Here is a 21,406-nt window from a genome sequence, read left to right as displayed (position 1 = left end):
TTGGGATTAAAAAATATTATCACGTTCTGCGAAATGAAACGTAGTTCAATCCTAATCATTCATTTAGTACTAACTGGAGATAAAAGAAAAAGGTTTACTATTTTATAAATTTCTTGAAAAAGGGCCCAAAAACGTGTATTGGCATGTTTACTGACAATCGAGTCACAAAAACTTGATACAAGTCTAAGCATCTAAAATATTGAGTATATGTGGAAATTTTGCTCAAATTTTCACTTTTTGTGTAACTTTAAGTGATTGGTTATAAGAATGAAACATGTGTTTTCCAAAAATTAGAATGCATAAATTGAAATTAGACTTCGTACAAATATTTACACTCTCAGAACATTGGTTAACAATTTTAACCAACTTGGTTAAAATTTTAACCAACCATGTATTTACAGGTGAACAGCCCAACAGTTGGTTATATTGTTAACCAACCTGGGTTGGTTAACATTATAACCACATGTTGGTTAAAAACATTGACCAACTACTGGTTAACATTACGGTAACCAACCAGTTGGGCAAAGCATGTTGGGCAAAATGGGCAAAATATAACCAATAGTTGGTTAAACACTATGAATGGGAAGTTCATTTCATTGTTCATATTTTAACCAATTGAGACATTTGAAGGTAGGAAATTATATTATAAACATTTTATCGGTATAACACTTAGTTTAAGTGTGTGCAAGGCCAGACTGTGAGCAAGACTTACAATGCTTTATCGACGCCAGCTACCACCACTTACCGGTTGTGGTGGTAGTTGTCGTCGATAAAGCATCGTAAGTCTTGCTCATAGTCTCGGCCTCGCACACACTTAAACTAAGTGTTATACCCGATGAAATGATATACTTTATAATATAATTTCCTACCTTCAAATGTCTCCAACAGATCTTGAAGACCCCGATCCACAGCTTTGCAGCAAGCCACTCATATCGGCCATCTTGTTTTCTGAAATGCATTTTTTTTCTACACAATGACTAATCACAGTTCGCAAAGGAACACCATGTGACCATGGTTGGGCAAAACCATACTTTGCCCAACTTTATTGGCGGGAAAAGGATGTTTTCTACCAAGGTTGGTTAACTTTTAACCAACATTGTGTAAATACCATATTAACAGGTTTGACCAACCATGTATTAAACTGTATTTTGCCCAACTTCAAGAATCTTAACCATTGTTGGGCATTTTTTAACCAACTGTTTTCTGCCCATTCATTTTTTATCCAATGTTCTGAGAGTGTAGATTTGGTTGTCACATTATGCGAAAAACACCCTAAAAATGCATGTTTTTGGCCCTTAATTCATAAATTTTGCCCAATAGTGAAATTTAACTTGTATTACCAGTTAGAACTAAATGAATAATTAGGATTAAGCTGTGTTTTATTTGGCAGAAGTTAATAATATTTGTTTAATCCCAAAATTTTTCTGGAATAGGGAGTAGTAACAGGTTATATGTCATGATTGTTCGGATTAGAAATTGGATTTTGTTGCCAGCGCGCTAGATGTGAAAGAGAGATGGCGCTATTAGCACACAAAAACCAGCAACATGGGGGGATAAGACCTGCATACAATATTTACCTTCATTTCTGAATGAAAGGACATTATGTATGCTCTTTGAAAATGAATTTGACTAATTATTTTCAAATCTGCTGTTGTGACATATTTGTAATGTCCTAACTTATATTGCACCCAATTGGAATACCAAAACAATTTTCAGGTTTTGGGGGAAAAATCTATATCTTCAATATGAAAGATCAAAATTTTCAATTGATCGTCAGCTTTTCATCCCAGCTACATACACTTAAAGTATATATTATTTATACAATTTACTTCGAGGACTGTTAAATTTCAAAAATATTAATTTTTAATTATTTGCCATAAAATGTGTATTATATCGCGAATTTCAAAAATTCATTTGATATCAGAAGGACGTTCCTCGTATTAAGTATATATCTGGTGTGCTCTTAGGTCCCACAAACTATACGTAAAAACGTCGCTATCCGAGTCCTTAAGGGCAAGCATATCAGAGTCAACAATAGAAACATGTTAATCAGATATCATTTAAAATAAATGCCTCTAAAAGATGCACATTGTAAAAATATGTCAATTTAAGAGGATTTTTTTACGAAATAAATATTGATTGCTGTTAATCCCTATCCAGTGCTGTGTATTTCGGAAAATTAAATTATGTATATCTCATTATTGCATTTAATAATAAATATCGAAAAGAAACTTGACACATGTACCTGGTACAAAAACAAATACATTTGATGCCATTTCAAAACTTAGATATTATACAAACAGTACAATTTTATATGTATCGAGTTTTGTGGGAAGGGGTCACAAATATGTTATTTGACGTGTCACGTTTTCAGGCACTTAATGGGTCCCTGTTCAGCAAGTCCATCAAGTCTAGAACTTACAGTCTGGAGTTACAAAATCCGTAAAAAAAACTGTTTATGTTATCGAATACGAAAGACTTGAACCGAGATATTGAAAATATTAATTTGATTATTTGCTTATTTATTTATTTATTCATTTATTTGCTCATTTATTTATATATTTAGTTAAAGTAAACAGTTGAAAGATTATTCAACATCTTGTCCTCCCACAACAGTAAAAGCAATGGCTTGTGACGGAACGTCTTGCAGAATTGTTTAGCAATCGTGTGATTGATTTGAATCATCAAGTGGAATTGCACAGGTTGACATCTTCAGGCAGGACATACCTCTCGCTAGACGTTTAAAAAGTGAGAGCTGAAATTAGAGGAATGGTGGCCATGTAGAAGACTAAGATTGTCAATTACAGTAAATAAAGTGGTGAAACATGTGATTTTCAATGATTTTAATTGACTTTGCGCATCTGTATTTTTACTCGGCTCACAAAAATAGCAACTAAGTCATTATTAATGGTCTCACGCCAGTGATTTTACAGTTGTGGGAAGACAAGATGTTGATGCAGCTATCAACTAGACAGAGCATTTTGACCAAATAACCTTTTAACCTAATGGCATTTTTCAAACTGCTTTCTTTATTTTGGTACGCACTGTATGACTAAATCCAGAAAGTTTTTAGTTAACCGTTTGGAAATTAGATGCAAAATAAGACATCTCAGCGGCGCATACCATATAATAATTATATTAAAGCTAAACATATCTCTGATCTAAAATATTAACGGGGGCTTCAAAAAACTTCTGAGCATTCTACTAATGCCAAAATCGCGTTTTTGATGCAGGGACGTCCCATTTACGGTAATCATTTTAATGATACATAACTCTTTGCCGTCCCCATTTCATCCCTGAAAAATTATGTGGTGGCATCCCCTCGACCCCCTGGACACGTCAATGCTCTGATGAGAAAAGTGGGAATGAGGCTGTTAATTTAGTTAACCAGGATTAAGCTCGAAATTGGAAACCACTGATGTTACTGTCGAGGTACTGATTTCCATTTTGCCAATTTACATGCTATAGTTTGGTCATAATTATGGTCATTTTTAAATGATCATAATAATGACAATGACCTCATTGGGTCAAAAGTGGCTCCCAGCTTCTACTAAAATGCATCAACTTTATAGTAGCACATATCATCTTGTCTATTATAATATTGTACAAATGTAAACAATTCACATTTTACATACACTTTTGTATAATCTGTTCTGACAATATTAATTTGTTTATTTGCTTATTTATTCATTTATTTATTTATTTGTTCATTTATTTATCTATTTAGTTAAGTAAACAGTTGAAAGATGATTCAACATCTTGTCCTCCCACAATAGTAAAAGCACTTGCTTGTGACGGAACGTCTTGCAGAGTTGTTTAGCAATCGTGTGATTGATTTGAATCATCAAGTGGAATTGCACAGGTTGACATCTTCAGGCAGGACATACCTCTCGTTAGACGTTTAAAAAGGGATGGCTGAAATTATAGAGGAAAGATGACTTTGCGCATCTGTATTTTTACTTGGCTCACAAAAATAGCTACTGATTAATTATTAACGGTCTCACGCCAGTGATTTTACGGTTGTGGGAGGACAAGATGTTGATAACCTCTTAACTTTTAACCTAATGGCATTTTTCTAAAATATTAACTGGGCTTCAAAAAACTTCTGAGCATACTACTAATGCAGGGACGTAGCCAGAATCTTACTTTCGAGGAGCAAAGCCAAATTTTCTTCCCCATCTGTCATTTTTGTCCCATTTTAGTCATTTTAATGATACTTTACTCTTTGCCGTCCATTTTATCCCTGAAAAATTCTATGGTGGCATCCCTCCACCCGACCCCCTGGATACGCCACTGCTTTGAAGGAGAACATTGGAGTGGGGCTGCTAATTTGGTTAACCAGCATTAAGCTAGAAATTGGAAACCACTGATGTTACTGTCAATGTACTGATTTCAAATTTGCCAATTTACATGCTATAGTTTAATCATAATTATGGCCATTTTTAAATGGTCATAATTATGTCATTTCAAAATGACAATGACCTCTTTGGGTCAAAAGTGGTTCCCAACTTCTACTAAAAATGCCTCAACTTCTTTACAGAAACACATATCATCCAGTCTACTATAATATTGTACAAATGTAAAAAATTTACATTTAACAGACGATTTTGTATAATCTGTACTTGATAATTAATTCCTGTCTACTAGTTCCAACCTTTGTTGAGAAACAACTTCAGGTAATATATTTGACCATCATCAATACCTTAAATATCATCTAATTATGAGATGTCGGTCTTTTTTGGCTGTAATACTAGACTTTTAATAATAACAATGAATGAGATTCTTTAGAAATTATCGTATGTGCTATTTTTTTCGCCTAATAAAACGCATTTACTACCGCATTATCGCTAGCCCAGCAAACACAAAACGTTTTAAAACGTTTTTCACAGGTTATATTTTGGATTTTTGGTTTTGGTCAAAATGTTTGCATAACATTAAATGTCGGGTTATGTATGATAACACATTACAAAAATATTTTTTAAATGTTTTCCAAATGTTGTAAAATAGAATATTTGTAGTAGGTTATCACAGAACGTTTTTGAATGTTATGAAAACGCTATACCCTATATATACACTTTATATAACCCGGCATTTTACGTTTTCAGGCAACCTTTTTTAACCTTTTGCGAATGATGTCGAAAATGTTTTGTGTTTGCAGGGAGGTTGTGGTTCAATGTTTTTGGCAAAGCTTCTTCGTGTGTTCAAATAAAGCTGCATACTCTATTCTATCACTCATACATAATTTGTTGAACTTATTTAATTCAAATCAACTTGTGGCCTCCGTTTTATTGAGTAATTTCAGCCAACGTTGAATAAAAAGAGGATTTTTTTTCGAAACGGACTATGAAAAGTCCATATTGTTTCATAAAAATATGCAATTTATTTTGATGCTTTAATTGAATGAGAAATTGTTGCTTAAAAAGGACAAACTTGTAATCAGGCTAAAAAGTTAGCCCATTGAGAAATGCATACTTGTTGTGAGTATGTGGTGAGTAGACTTGAACAAATCTTGATTTTACACACCACCAAATCGGGTTCGAATCAAACTCCAAACTCAGTGTTTTATTCTGAGAACCACACCAGGTTGATTTAATGGGGAAAAAAATGGGGGTGGGGTGGGGGGGGGGTTGTAAGGTTGAGGGTTAAAAGAAGTTGATGATTAGCATGGTATACAGATAATATAATAACATTATCACTTATGAATAGCTTTATTTTGATACCAAATTTCATTTGAAGTTCCCATCAGCATTGACAAAATCATCAATATGAACATGTCGTTCAATGAGGATTTTTGCATGTATAGTGGTGTGCAACAAGAAAAACAAATCAAATAAGAATGGCGACATCCTATCTATTGCGAAGTGGCGGTTTTATCAATAATAAGAGTTGAAACTTGAAAGTGAACAGTGTCATGTGCTTGAAAGGCTATGTCTATATATTTAACTATAAGGCCTGATTCAATTACATATTTTCGTCGAAGTCAAGTTATAATGGATTTATAGTGAATTCAATTTTGATGAAGTGAGTACACACAAATTTGTTTAAGCTTACTTACACAGTACACATACATACATGACATACATGTACGTGCATGCATGTTGAACCACACTCAGTTTCAGAGAAGAACGGCAGTCCCTTACTCAGATTGACGCAAGCGCCCTGTTAATGAGCGACATTTTGACGCTTAATCGGCCAATCAGATTACCGCGTATGTTGTTATGATTGTCAGACGATTGAATCACCGATCAGAAACACACGTCCGTGTTTACACTGTGCACGCTCTCAAAATGTAAACAAGTGCCGTTCTTCTTTGACCGAAACTGCATGTAGCTGAGCGCATGCATGCCATTGCCATATCTGTAATCGCCATAGGGTAGCAACAACATATACAAGATTAAGCCTTTTTAAAATGAAATTTTATGCATACCGAATTTTATCGGCTAAATACGCATGCCGTTTGAAATAACGCGTCAATTATTTGTAATTTGCGACGCATCGTGAGATGGCGAACACATCCAACGAACCATTGATTAGCAAAAAGCCTGCATTTAATTTTAAAAAAATATAATTTAACTTTTCCCAGATGTTCATTTAATTTTTGTGCATTTTAGCATTCTATTCAGTAGGTAAATTTCCCAATGCTACAATGTACTACAGTACACACATAACCTATGATTCTGCATGGCCATATAGATGCTTGTTATGTAACACCTTTTGTAATTTACACCCTTAATCCAAGGTTATGAATATGAAATGAGGGCTAGCTGTTTACATTGTCTGTTTGCATTGCAATGGACCTGTGATTTTGCACAACGGATCTTCTTATTGCATGCTAAAAATATCCCATGTTGTCTAAATGGAAGAATGTTTTATAAATGGGGGGGGGGGGGTGCCCTAAAATTACACCCACAATCATACCCCTAATCTAACCATCGCAATAACCCTAAATCCGTTATGTACTTCTAACGTATAGCCGTCCCTAATTCTAAACCCTAACCTAATTTTGAAGTCGACGCCCGACGTCGCGAAATGACAAAAGCGTACGGCTAGAATAACGTCGAAAGCGAGACGACAGAGACGCGTCCAGCAAAAATCACGAAACGCGTATAACTCCCATCGTTCCGCTTCCGCGCCGCCTTTGCGCGCGTCGGTAGACGATGACGTCGTCGTCGTCGATAAACTCTAACTCTATGTCCGAACCCCAACACAAATATTATACAGCACCCATGCATAGCATGTGTGCATGCACTGATGCTGGTATAATATTATACAGCAATACAGCATATATTGTGATGTAGTGCACTGATCCATGGTATAATATTATACAGCACCCATGCATATAGCATGTGTGCACTGATTCCTATTTTTTTTTTTTTTTTTTTTTTTAACTTTTAACTTAAAAAATGAACTTTTTCTGGTCCACTTCGAGAAAAAATCATGTTTAAAGTAATACTTCATACTAGTGTTCACTGCAAATAGGTAATTCTAATTCGAACAACAAAACTAAATAAACGTGTCATAAAGGCCACTCAAGTGTATTTCTTTTATGCTGATTTTCGGCTTCAAAATTATTTGAATTAGTGAGGGCTAAAATAAATGTACAAAATATACATTTTACTGTGCAGAATATATCCATGCCAAATATGTATTCAATATTTAACAACGAAAACAACCTCTATAGATGAGATATTTAGAATGTTCTGGTCCTTTTATTGATCCTTTCCATTTGCATACAAAAAATGAAAAGGTCCATTTTTATTCTTGATAAATGAGGTACGTACCTTCATGACTGGATACCGCTTGGAAAGGAAAGGTAACAGTGTATTCTCTAAAATATAACGAATGTTCACAATTTACTTACAGTAGTTTCAGTAATTGTCGTTTAATTTTGTTGATGATTACGAAAAATTGCTTTCAACTTGAGGAAAGAGAACAGAGTATGCAAATCAAATATTGTAACACAATTAGAATCCTTACGAAAATATTGAAATGAACCCTAATGTAACGACTTCTAACAAAAGTTTTACATGTGCATTCGAGAGCAGGATATATCAAAAGTAAGTGGACGCATCATTTTTAGTCGAATATTAATGAATTTTAAAATAAATGCTGTGCACTACGAGACGAGATACGCAAAATTTAATTCTAGGATGAAAAGGACACAACTTAAGTGGAATATTTTCTAAGCACCATGTGGCCTGTACACAAAGCTGAAAGATGAAGGTCAGCCAAATCCAATGATATTTGGTATGTAGTCTAGCTAGGTCAGATGGTTCACAACTATGATAGTAAAAAAAATCAGGTGACTTCTGGGGAAATTCCATGACCCCCTAAAATTGGCCCTCTTTTGACCTGCCTCAGAATTGATACAGCTTAAAATGAACAACATTTGACATCATGAAAATGTCCTTTGAAATAACCTGGGTCTGACAGAAAGTTGAACATATTGGAATTGAACTATGCTTTATAAGATGACCTATTCAGAAAAATTTATTTCTTTTGATATAATTACGTAATATCATCGTGGAATTTGGGCAAAAACAGGATTTTTCATAATTTTGAAAGTAGCGAAAAAGAGCATTTTCAAATCACATTTTCTGCTATATTCAGGCTAACATTGGATCAAACCTTTTGGATAATATAACCAACATGTTGTACTTCTGAAATATGTTTAAATTAGCGTGGGACTTTTTTCCTATACTGCAGGGGAGTTTGTTGATTTTGGCGGATTTTCCGTTTTTTGCTTTTTTTTTTTTTTTTTCAATTAACGTTTTCCAATGTATAATCATACTAATTATTTTACATTCACAATACGGCTTCAATTCTCAACCAAGGTTATTATTGATTTAAGTTTGATAACTATTTTCATGTGGATTTTGCTCTTTTATTATAGTGGAATTTGTTAATTTTCATGGAATTTGCATAAATCTCCCTGCTAACTAATGATATGAAACTCAGGTTTCCTAGATTGATATGATATTTATTTTGATTGCTGATTTTAGAAATATGTTTCTAATAACAGAATGTGTTTTTTTTAATGGAATTTGTTTTTTCCAAGGAATTTGTGTCTTTAAACATATTTTCGAAAGTGGAATTTGCAACCAACATTACACTGTTTAGGTAATAAATCATATTTAAAATAAAATTGACTAATATTTAGTTAACTGTTAGATCAGGCAAAAACAACAACACATTTATAACAAAACAAAACAAACACCACGCCATACTTCATATAATATCTACTACCAATGCAATGGAATTTTCATTTCTTTTCAAAGGCGAATTTGATAATATGAGTTATCTATCAAATAACATGTACAGGTACTTCAAGCATTGTCTAAAATTGAATGTGAATATGTACATGTAATGATGTACGTTTACAATATCTCATTGAGCGTGAGACTCACGCATTCGGGGACTTTATCAGGTGTCAGATCTATTGCCATTTGGTCTAATACCATTTGGTCTAATACCCATTTTATCTACAGACTTGACATTTAGTATGGAATATTTTCTTGCAAAATTCGAGGACTGGACTGGAATTTCGGACTTTATGCAAAATTGTTCTGTTATTATCAAAATCAAATGTATAGGGGTTTGAGGTGATATTTCCTAAATTTCGTCAGCAATTGGCATTTATCACATTTGAAATACACTTTGTACACATTTTTGAACATGGGAAGAGATTAAAATATGGCTCTTAAAAGTGGTACGTACTCAGAAAGTTTAAATGACCCCCCGGGGGTCAAATGTTATAAACTTATGGTACAAAAACAACTGCGCGGATTTCTGGTTGTCCAATGAACTCACGCTGCTTCTTTGTGTACAGTAAGATTGTAAGGGGCCATTCAAACTTTTAAGAGCCATATTTTTAAAGCTCCTCCCACTTTCAAAACTGGTCAATTACAAGTGCATTTCAGTTCTGATGAACACTTATTGGTATTAAGGTTCAGTAAACATCACCTTAAACCTCAATAAATTTGATAATAACAGAATGATGTTGCTCAAATTCAGAAATTTTACCCCCACAAAAATCCAATTCAGTCTCCTTAAAACCGCAATTTTAGGATAATTCACTACATTATGAGCGCCATAATGTAAACTAATGGAATTTGGAAAGCACATTTTCTGTCAAAAAATTATGTTACACCATCTCCCGACACACCCTGATTAATATTTAGCCCGTGCGGTTTATGCAGACCCCTTCCAGACCAGTCTTGGAATTTTGCAAAAAATATTCCATACTAAATATCAAGTCTGTATATACAAAAGGTCTAGTACCAGAAAGGCTAATTACCACGTCTAATAATCATATAGTCTAATGTCCATTTAGTATAATATTGTTTGGTCCATTAACCAGTATGTCTACTGACCATATAGACTAATAACCATTTGGTCTAATATTTTTGGCCCCCACATATATGTGGGGCTTATGTTATCATCCAAATGGTTGACTGGTTGTTTGTTTCTTTGTTTCTTTGTTTGGCTGTCCGGGCGGAAGCAAATTCATTAATCCACTGTGCAGCTTAAACGTAATAACCTATCAACTTCAAACTTGGTTTGATGATTAGTCATGGTAGCTTGATGTGCTGTATAGTTTTCTGTCATGTTATTGGCATATTTATGAATATTAATGAGCTTATTTGCATATTTTGCCTACATTTTGCAGCTACATTTTCATTAATTCACTCTGCAGCTTAAACGCAATAACCGATCAACTTCAAACTTGATTTGGTGATTGGATATGGTGGCCTGGTGTGCTGTATAGTTTGTGTCATGTTATTTGTATATCAATGAATATTAATTAGCTTATTTGCATATTTTGCCTATATTTTCATTCATCCACTCTGCTGCTTAAACGCAATAACCGATAAATTTCAAACTTGGTTTGGTGATTGGATATGGTGGCCTGATAAGCTGTATAGTTTTGTGATATTTATGAATATTGATCAGCTAATTTGCATATTTTGCTTACATTTTCATCAATCCACTCTACAGCTTAAACGCAACAACCGATCATCTTCTAACTTGGTCTTGTGATACATGTAGTATATGGTGGCCTGATGTGCTGGATAGTTTTGTGTCATGTTATTTGCATATATTTTATTGATATTAATGAGCTTATTAACATATTGCATATTATTTGTTGTTTACACACCTTTGGGTGGGGGCCACCTTAATTATGAACCGCGTAAATTCTAGTATTATTAACAATCTGGCCGTATGGTCTAATAACCAGTTATATTCTAATACTATGTCGTGTATTTGCCAATTCATCAAAAAAAATCGTCTACAACTGGTTACGGGCTGTAAATATATGTAAATGAGACGGGCACATGTATAAACATACTACATTCATCAAATATAGTGTACCCAAAAAATTAAGAAGAAGACATGCGGCCTGCATGTATTGAAAGTGACATTTTGCCGGGCTATTTGTTCTTCTTTTCCGGTCTTTACAAGGTATATAAATAATATAACCGGTATAGGCTCATCATGCATCACCAGGGGTGCCACAGGCATGGGACATGGGCCAGTATGAGTTATCTGTCACTCCAAACTTTAAAACGAAATAGGTTTCTATGGGGTTGACCCATAATTTTCATGTCAAAAAGGGGAGGGGCCTTTAAGGTCTGTAAAGGGGTGGCCCCGAAAAATTTTCGCGATTTGCATCAGCCCCCCCCCCCACAAGTGTTTGTGAACGGTCCCTAGACTATTGGATTTTGCTCTAAATGGTAAATAGGACCAAATGGTTATTGTACCAAATGGTAATGGGACCAAGTGGATGTAGTAAAATCTAACAAATTCTCACGCATCATCAAATTTAATTTAGGGATTCATTCATGAAAACCACGCTTATACCAGAACATTTTGTGATACTATACTATTTCTTCATCATATACCATTATTTCTCCAACTGAAATCCCTACGCAGATCAGCCGGTCCTAAACGCTGGGCCATATCGCCGTTGTTTAGTCTCAAACAATCACGCGCGCCGTTAGGTAGCGCCATGTATGTAGGCATATATGAATGTAAATTATTGACCAAATACAGCCAAAAATGGGATATTTGGACATTAAAAAGTCACTTCTAGGTAAAAACTTGCACTCAGTTGTTATTAATAATCTACATACTGATGTTATATAATATTTTAAAGACCCCTCATAATAAATTGGAAAAAGATTTCACAATAAAAAAAGCATTTTCCTATAGTCAAAGGATGGGAAATGTTTATCTAAAAAGGTCATATCAAACTCAGCCTGAATAAAGGCAATAATTAAGTTAGAAATTAGGTAAAATTTGCATTTTTTCTCGTTTTCGACATTTTGAAAATATGGCTATATTGAGTTTATGAAAAATCCACCTTAATGAAATTGCTGGCTTCTGCAAATTTGTGAGGAGATTCACCAATATATGTATTTTCAATGCCAATTTGTTTGGGACCTGTTGAATTATGGAGTTTCTTACAATATTTCCTTGAAATGCGATGAAAAACTGCTTTTTAAAACATATTTTAGGTGATTTTGGAGCGATTTTTAGGGGGTGTTCATATTTTTTAACGGGGGGCTCCAGAGAATTTTTTAGTGTCGTGATTGAAAAGTGTTGTCAAAACCTATCAATGTCCCAAAATATTATTGATGGCGGCCGACCTTCATCTTTCACGTCTGCAGGAAATTAGAAAATATGCCACTTAAGCAGCACAGCGAACTGACATTATAACAATTTGAGAGAGCAGGTGACAATCAGAAGCGGTGGGGATCGAACCATCGAGCTCAATATTTCCGGTATAGAGTTCATCCAACTCCTCCACACGGAACTATATAATGGGTTGATCATGACTGAAAGTGAATCTTCTTCACTAGTCATAGTTCTGCTACCATGAGTCTCAACGACTAAGATCAGGCCCTAAATACTTCACCCTAAAACGAAGCGAGACTCAAATAATATACACAAGCATCGTAGATAAAAGGTTGGTTTTCCGTTCGTGAAGGAAAAATCATCAATGCTATATTTGTATCCAGTACAAACCTAGTTTTGGTTAATAGTGTCATTAATATTTAAAAGTAAATAATCACCGTGTTTATTATATGTATATTTCGTGATGAATTCTTATAAAAATTAATATAGCTGGGGGATTTTTTTTTTACTGAAGTTAAAACTTACTCTTGGAACACGCTTAAAATATACTCTACTCACTTTCACCACTCAAATTGAAGGCCATAATATACGATATCTTTAAATATTTTTCTTTTAACCCTAATGTTTTAACATATTGGAACCAGTCAAATTTGTTGTCTCTGTACGTAAATAGTAGTTTTTGTCTAATTATTGCAATTACGATGACAAATCTCCGCGGTTAATCGAGCGAAATAGTAAGTGTGCTTTTCTTTCTTTTCATCTCAGTATTTCGGCTTAAAACTTTCGTGACCGTCATTATTAATATTATTTTGTCACTTTGTAAAAATAACATACTGTGTGGAATTGTGATTAAATAGTACCAGAAAATGATGCTATTGGCAAAATAAACAACTGACAGAAATCGTATATTATGACTTATTTCCACATACAAGTAAGAATTTTGAATACACACTATTTTTACTTTACAAGATTGCGTTCATTGATATTACAGTTAGTGCAAATTGATGGTGATCATTTAGCGTACATTTGGTGTATTAATTTTCGTGATTTAAGCACCCTCTGTTTATGGTATGCCTCAACACTCTTAGAAAAACGTTCTATTGGTTTTACATACAGGACAGTGGTTCTAGAGAATTATATGAACCCTAAAATGGTTCTTTTTTCTGGCATTTACACGACCTTACGTATAGGTTCCTTCTCGCCTTTGCAGAACCCCATTTTTTTGGCAAAAAAAAAAAAAGAAACCAACAGCCCCGTTCAAATAAATGTAGCTAATTTATAAACTGTAATTATATAAATTACAATTTCATGGATAATGTGTTATTTTGTCTTAAATACACGGCTTTCGGCTTTCGGCTGCACCAAAATCTTTTAATCGTTTGTAGAACTAAAAGTTTCTACATACATGGAACCTTTTTGTAAGAGTGAATAAATATCCACAAAAAAAACTTTATTTTCAAAATTTCAGTTGATGCGGACATTGAAATTATGCAAACTATAAATCGCATAATATCTTTTTTAATATTATCAATACATGGTGCTGCGTGTTTGGGTGTTATTGTGCTACATTAGTGGAGCCAATGTGTTTGGCATTCTTTCACCTCAAATAATAAAACTAGAATTGGATCCATCCGCCCCCTATGCTTCCCACGATAGGTCTATTTATGTATTTAATCTTTCTTTAACCAGGGTAGCCCCTTCAGTATCTGGTACTGATCTCCAAGGGGCCATGAAGTTTACAATGGGTCCAAAACTTGACAATGTTGTAATATAATATCAAATTGTCAATCCCATTGCTAGCAATAAAAAAGGTCAAAACGTCATTTTGTTCTACGGTGCTTCGTTCATGGGTTACAGCATAATTAAAAATTCCATACACAGAGGTCAAATTTTAGAAATGGTCCAATTTCATTGAAACTAGTCTCATCTTGAGGTTATAAATTGCACAAGCAATTTATTTTCCTATTTCGTTTGCAGAGAGGAATAATTTGAGACAAGTTACGTTTTAATAAATGCATTTTGACAATGTAACCGCTGTGCATGAGCTATTTGACATTTGACCTACTTTACTCTGTAACAACTCATGAACTGAGCACCCAAATGGTATATGTCAATTGCCTTTGTATTCCTATCAATGAGAGGAACAATTTGAGGTATATCACAACATTATAGAACAAATTTAAAACTTTTGTCCCATTATGACCTTCGACCCCTCGTAGGAAACATAGGGGTCGTATTAAAATTGGAACAAATTCTAGTTTTATTATTTGAGGAGTAAAGATAAATAAATAAAAAATAATAAATGTTGGCTGTCGTTAGAACATGTCACCTGCCAAACAATGCCCAAGGCATGCTCACACATTTATGCTGCCTTCAATATACAATATTCCTAACAGCTCCCCATTTCACCCCTAGATAGAGAGATGCAATAAAGATACTATGTAAAAGCCTTAGCGCCTCTGAGGCTAATTTGTGTTACAAAGTTGACACAACTTATTACCTTCCAAAACTTTAAGATCACTATTTTTTTCAAAATTTTAATATTTTGACTACCATTTTAAATAATGGTAAACAGCTAATACAACAGCAGAGTCATACAGCTAAATTCATACACCTTCAAAATAATACTGCACCTCGTTTTAAGAGACCTGGTTTTGTAATGTGTGTCCTTCTTTGTTTTACTTCTGTTTAGGCGAAGCGTCCAAACAAATCCCTTTTGTAAAAGGGAAATCCCTTTGTCAAATCCCTTTGGCGTAACAGACATGAAAACAATCTAGGGCATTCAAAAAGAAGTTTTTGCTGTACGACTTGATACGAATCCTCACCACCTTTGAAGATTCGACCGAGAAATCCGTTATCGAACCAATTATGACTACTTGAGATTTTCATTCATACTGCAGTTACTGTCCGTTTTCCTATACACAATACACAGTGCTCTCACCATTGAAGCGTGACCTCTACAAATGATGTATGTTGGAAGAATGGGCACTTGCCTAGTTAACATCACGGTGTGAAAAATAACCAGCCAATATTTAACTTATTCTCCAAACTTCTAGCAAATATATTTCTCTAACATGACCTAAAATTACAGCTAGGTTAGATGTTCAGAAATAGTCGCACTTTTGTGAAATATGAGTGAGGGCAAGGCATAGCTAGCCAACTCCCCGTGTTAATTGAATGGAGATTTGACCGAAAATACTGGTATCGGACCACTCACTTCTGAAGGATGCCACAAAAAAATTGTACAAGCTACATTTAAACTATTCTCTGGCAATCATCATGATGAGTTTCTTATATAGTATGCCGAAATTGAGTACTGTAGGTGATTGACAAAGGGTCGCACTTTTGTGTTTTAGGAAGGATATGTAAACGACAGATAACACCAAAAATATGAAGAAATTATTTCCAAACCGTGTTAAGTCAACAATCATTATGTTGCTCATTTTCAAGAATGCTGGTTAACAAAAAGCAGGCCATTGTCTCATTTCGTGAACAAAGGTCCACTACCATTGTTTCCTTGCGTTTCCTTTATAATCGGTTACCCAACTGAAGCTGTATTATAGCAGCTCATTGCTATATCGCACATATAAAACAGACACATGTGCACAGCCAGAGAAGATCCGATTTAATCAGTTGAGCTGTTTCAATGAGTGTTATCTTGGTGTAATAGCTTTTAATGGGGTTTAATTCCTGCAAAGGTCGAGGTGAATTCTACTGTAGACATGACTGCATCATGTCATGTCGGGAATTGATTATTTACGATCATCGAGTGCCACTTGAGAGATCACAATGGGCGACGCATAGTGCATGAAGAAGATCGATATCACTATTTTGCCACAAGTTTCACTCTGAATTTTATTTGATGTACAATGTAGGCCTATTATTTACGACACATAAGCATGTTTGGGCTTTTTGTCGCTATTTTTCATGTAGATTTCGATTATGATAATGATAACACGCAAAATTCCATATTTTTAGTTAGTTTGTTAAACTATTTCATACACGCACTGAAAATAGCCCATTATCGATTGCAAACATAGATAGGCCCTTGTAGTCACGATCAATAGCACTGCTCCTCGGGAGCTGGTTTTACAGCCACTTGATAACAATAGCTCTAATTGGGGTATCTGACCATCTCAAGTGGCTATTATGTTGTATAACTTGAACTCAATGTCAAGCTAAGGGATTCGAGGCCTTCCAGCCGCTACCCATACCCATATCAACATACACAAATTTTGATGATTCCTCGAAAATATAAGGATTTCTCCAAAGGATTCGAAAAGGGATTTCCCTGTCACAAAAGGGATTTGTTTGGACGCTTCGCCTTAGCTTTTATTTGCCCGGCTCAAAAGTGATTTTAAACATCATTGTCTGTTATAGTGATGTACGTAAACGATTTATGATACATTTCACCGTTTACTTGAATTGCAATATACACCACAAGACTCTCATCCGGTTCTATAATTACGTCATCAACAATACTCAGGCTAACTGTAGCATTAGTCGCGGCAGGCATGAACTTTACGGGTTCGTTCTGAAAAGAAATATAGTCACTACTGGCTGTCGCTGTATAATCTGCTGTGTTCACAACTGAAACGAAATAATAATACATGTCATTTGATATTAATTATATTTTTCATTTGATCGTAACTGTAAACATCTACCAAAAAGTAATTACTCCCTTATTATGAGATAATAACTCAAAATCTATGCATCAAAATTTAAAATTTAAATAGCAAAAGGAAACCCAGGTTTGTTCTGCAAATTCTGATGCATCATTTATCTTAATAGCCCAAAATTTGTTGTCATGGTGACCCTTTGAATAAAAAGACCCCCATTCAAAAGTTGCACCTAAACCCATTGAAAATGGCGCTTTTGTTGCTAAAGTGCGTCACTGGTCACCGCGGGTCAATCTTGACCACCCACGCAGAAATTTTTATGTCAAATATATATCAAAAGTATATCAAAAATATGTTAAATGGCATGTTGATACAAATTTGATATATCAAAACTATGTCAAATAGATTTTGACATATATTTGATTGTATCAAATATGTGTCAAAAAAATTGAAGTATGTCAAAACTATGTCAAATTTAACTTAGATTATCAAATGAAAAGTATGAGGGTCAAATTTGTGTCAAAATTGTGTCAAATCTGTGTCAAATTTGACTTAAAAATTTTTTTGTATGTCAAATTTGTGTCAAAATTTACTTAGTCATTTTCCTGATAATTTCAGTGTGTCAAAATTATGTCAAATCCAACTCAGAAAAATTTTTGTATGTCAAATTGGTGTCAAATTTTACTTAGTCATTTTCATGATAATTTCATTGTGTCAAATTTGTGTCAAATTTTACTTAGCCATTTTGTTAATAATTTCATTGTGTCAAAATTGTGTCAAATCCAACTTATACATTTTACTGACCAAATGCATGTACATTGTAAAATGAAACATTGTTTTATCTTTTTTTAGCATCATTGAATTTTTAGAATCAAACATCATGATCAGTAGAGAATATGAATTTAATGACCGCATAGAATATTTACTGTTTATCATGGTTTATTGAAACTACATATCAAGACATAAGATCAAGATCTGACATGATATAAGGCTTTGTATAATGTGAAAAGAAACTGAACAAAAAGGCGTTGTTCAACAATGTTTTAATATAAAATAATTCACTGACGTTTCGTACAAAACGTCAGTGAATTATTTTATATTAAAACATCGTTCTTTTCACTTTTTACCATGCGATGTAACGTGGGACTCTTACTGTTTTTTTTGGTGTGTCCAGGCCGGGGGCACTCAACTTTAGAAGTGATAGTATGTGCCTGTCAATAGGCCCTCTTTTGAAGTTGACTATACCCGATGACTCCTTTTTTCAAAAAGTCATACCCCTCTTTTAGGTGCGGCTACCCAATGACCCCTTTTTTAGTTGCGACTACCCAATGACCCCCTTTTTCTAGAATGGTATCACTAAAATGCCACAACATAATGCAGCAACTTTCAAATTCTCTTATTTCAGCAAATTTGCATTGAAATTTGGAAAATTTTGAACAAGAAATAGGATTTTGCTCCATTTTTGAGGCAGCCAGATCAAAGTAATTACGATTTTTGGTCATTGCAATTTTGTCCCAGTATTTCGAGCCAGATGGAGCAAACTTGTTCCACCTTCCTCCTGTCCCCGGTCAGTATGCTTCTGGTGTGTCCAGGCCGGGGGCACTCAACTTTAGAAGTGACAGTATTATGTGCCTGTCAATTGGCCCCTATTTGGCCCCTTTTTTTGAAAAAGTCATACCCGATGACCCCTCTTTTTGACTACCCAATGACCCCCTTTTTCTAGAATGGTATCACCACAATGCCACAAAATAATGCAGCAACTTTCAAATTCTCTTATTTCAGCAAATTTGTATTGAAATTTGGAAAATTTTGAACAATGAAATAGAATTTTGCTCAATTTTTCAACATTTTCTAGCCAATAACCCCTTATTTGATATCTATACCCAATGACCCCTGCCCCCAATATTTTGTACCGATAGGCCCCTACTTCGTGATGCCAGTAGGCACATACCTTCACTTATAAATTTTCCCCCGTCAGGCAGGGACCGTGTAGGGACCAGCTCCAGGAAGTCTCATGAATTAAGTTGCTTTGAGGCATCATCGGAAGAGCTGGCCGGGCCTACTCATTATGATTTACATAATTTTTAAGGATGGCATTACTAGTTTATAGCTATAAGCTCGAGATGAAAAACGGATCATTCCTAAGAGCCGTCTTGCTGAGTGATGTGCTATCAGAATTTTTACAATCTCGTGGTGAAAATTTATATGACCCCCCCTTCTGCCCACGCAGACTCAATCCATTGTCTGAACTAAGGCGTGAAGCGTGCAAAAACATTTATAGGCCTAGTAAGTGTCAGGAAAGGGAGCGGAACATGGACAAAATTTTGCGCTCTTCATGATAAATATTTTAATTAACTCCTATTTTTGGTGTAAATAAATTATGACCCCCTCCCATTTTGGCATAAACATTATGACCCCCCCAGTATTTTCACGACCCCACCCCATTCGGGAAAAAATGACAGCCCCTATTACTAACAGGGCATTAATGCACTGGGCTAATGCAGCTAACCATTAAACCAAGGGAATTTCTTGTTTCGGTGCTCCTACATAAAGGAGGAACTTCCATTCAGAAGAAGAAAAAGAAAATGGCAGCTTGTGGTGGTGGATTTGAATTTTAACGGTTCAATTTTCGTTTTAAAAGCTTAAAGCCAGTCTGTCATGCCAACGGAGGAATGCATCAATATCATCTAGTCATGAACATTATATACAATGTGTGATTCGGTGGACAGGCTTGAGCTATTGTATAGTAAACGAATCTTATGACTGCACTGCAGTGTGACGTGAATCATGAATGCATGCAGCATGGTGGGACAATGGAGTAAGATTTTAGTTTTGGCTGTTCATGCTGCTACTGAGTACCAATCAATTTAAGACTAAACTGCATCATCGGATGCTGTATGTACTGGATAAAGCACATGGTAAGTATACAGTCAACATTTTTGAAAATTTAAAAATGTATTTTAAGCTTACCTATACTTCTACTTATACACATGACTACAGTACATCACTACATGTATCACTGTAGTCTGTACCAGTTAGGGTGCATCAAGTGCCCCTCATTTCAACCATATTTTTGCTCCTAGTGTCAAACTGTACCATTTAACTAGAAAATCATCCCTCCAAATTTAAATTCAATCGGAGGTCGGGAAGGGGGTCCACGTGAGCTTAAAGTTCGGACAGAGGCAACCGGCAGCTAAAGTCCGGCTGGCAGCTATTGTATTATGTATACAGTTATACACACACATTAATAGCTGCCTTTAGTGAAAGTTTTTATAGTACTTCAAATCTCAGACAATACTCAATAAAATGCAAATCCATTTGAACTAATCACAAAGGCAGCTATTTTCAGACATATTTGACGTTATAATAATAGCTGCCATGTGCATGTTTCTCTATTTACAGCCGTTTCTGCATGGAAAATGGGTCCATCGCGCACTACAAGCTTGAAGTTTGTGCATGGTAGGTGTTTTAACTTAATGACAAATAAATCAGGCAGCTATTTAGTTTTCATTACGTTATACTGCACATCACTGTGGCTGCCTTATGAATAACAATGTAATAAATGTACTTTTACCATTGCTTTTTATTTATCAGTCCATATATGATACAAGTTTGGTAAATTAGGTAGTATCATTCAGTTTACGCTTTCTCAGGTTAGGGGTGCAGGTGCAATAATTATGTGTACCGGGGGGGGGTGAATTCTCAAAATGGTCTGCCAAAAGTCGCTTGCCCCCCTTTGGCCGTGCCAAAAACCCTTTGCCCCCCCCCCTTTTGACGTGCCAAAAAATCTTTGCCCCCCCCCCTTACACATACAAGATTTTGGGGACCCCGAATTTAAAACCTTAAATTGTCTTAACATATAATGCTAGCGCAGCGAGCTGGAAATTTTGCATATTTGAACGTGTTCTTAATGTTTTCCTACGCCTTTTTAGGGCGTAATATAGAAACGGTGCCCAAAATATCTGTGCCAAAATTGCTTGCCCCCCTTTCGACCTGCCAAAAATGCTTGCCCCCCCTTTTGGCCTGCCAAAAATCTTTGCCCCCCTATAATTCATTTATATCAAAATGTCTTGCAAGTGATGGAGCAAGATAGAAAATGGACACCTAATCTGAGAAAGCGTAAACTGAATGACACTATCTAATTTACC

This window comes from Amphiura filiformis, chromosome 14 (assembly GCF_039555335.1).
Source record: "Amphiura filiformis chromosome 14, Afil_fr2py, whole genome shotgun sequence".
Lineage (NCBI taxonomy): Eukaryota > Metazoa > Echinodermata > Ophiuroidea > Amphilepidida > Amphiuridae > Amphiura > Amphiura filiformis.
This window is presented reverse-complemented; position numbering follows the sequence as displayed.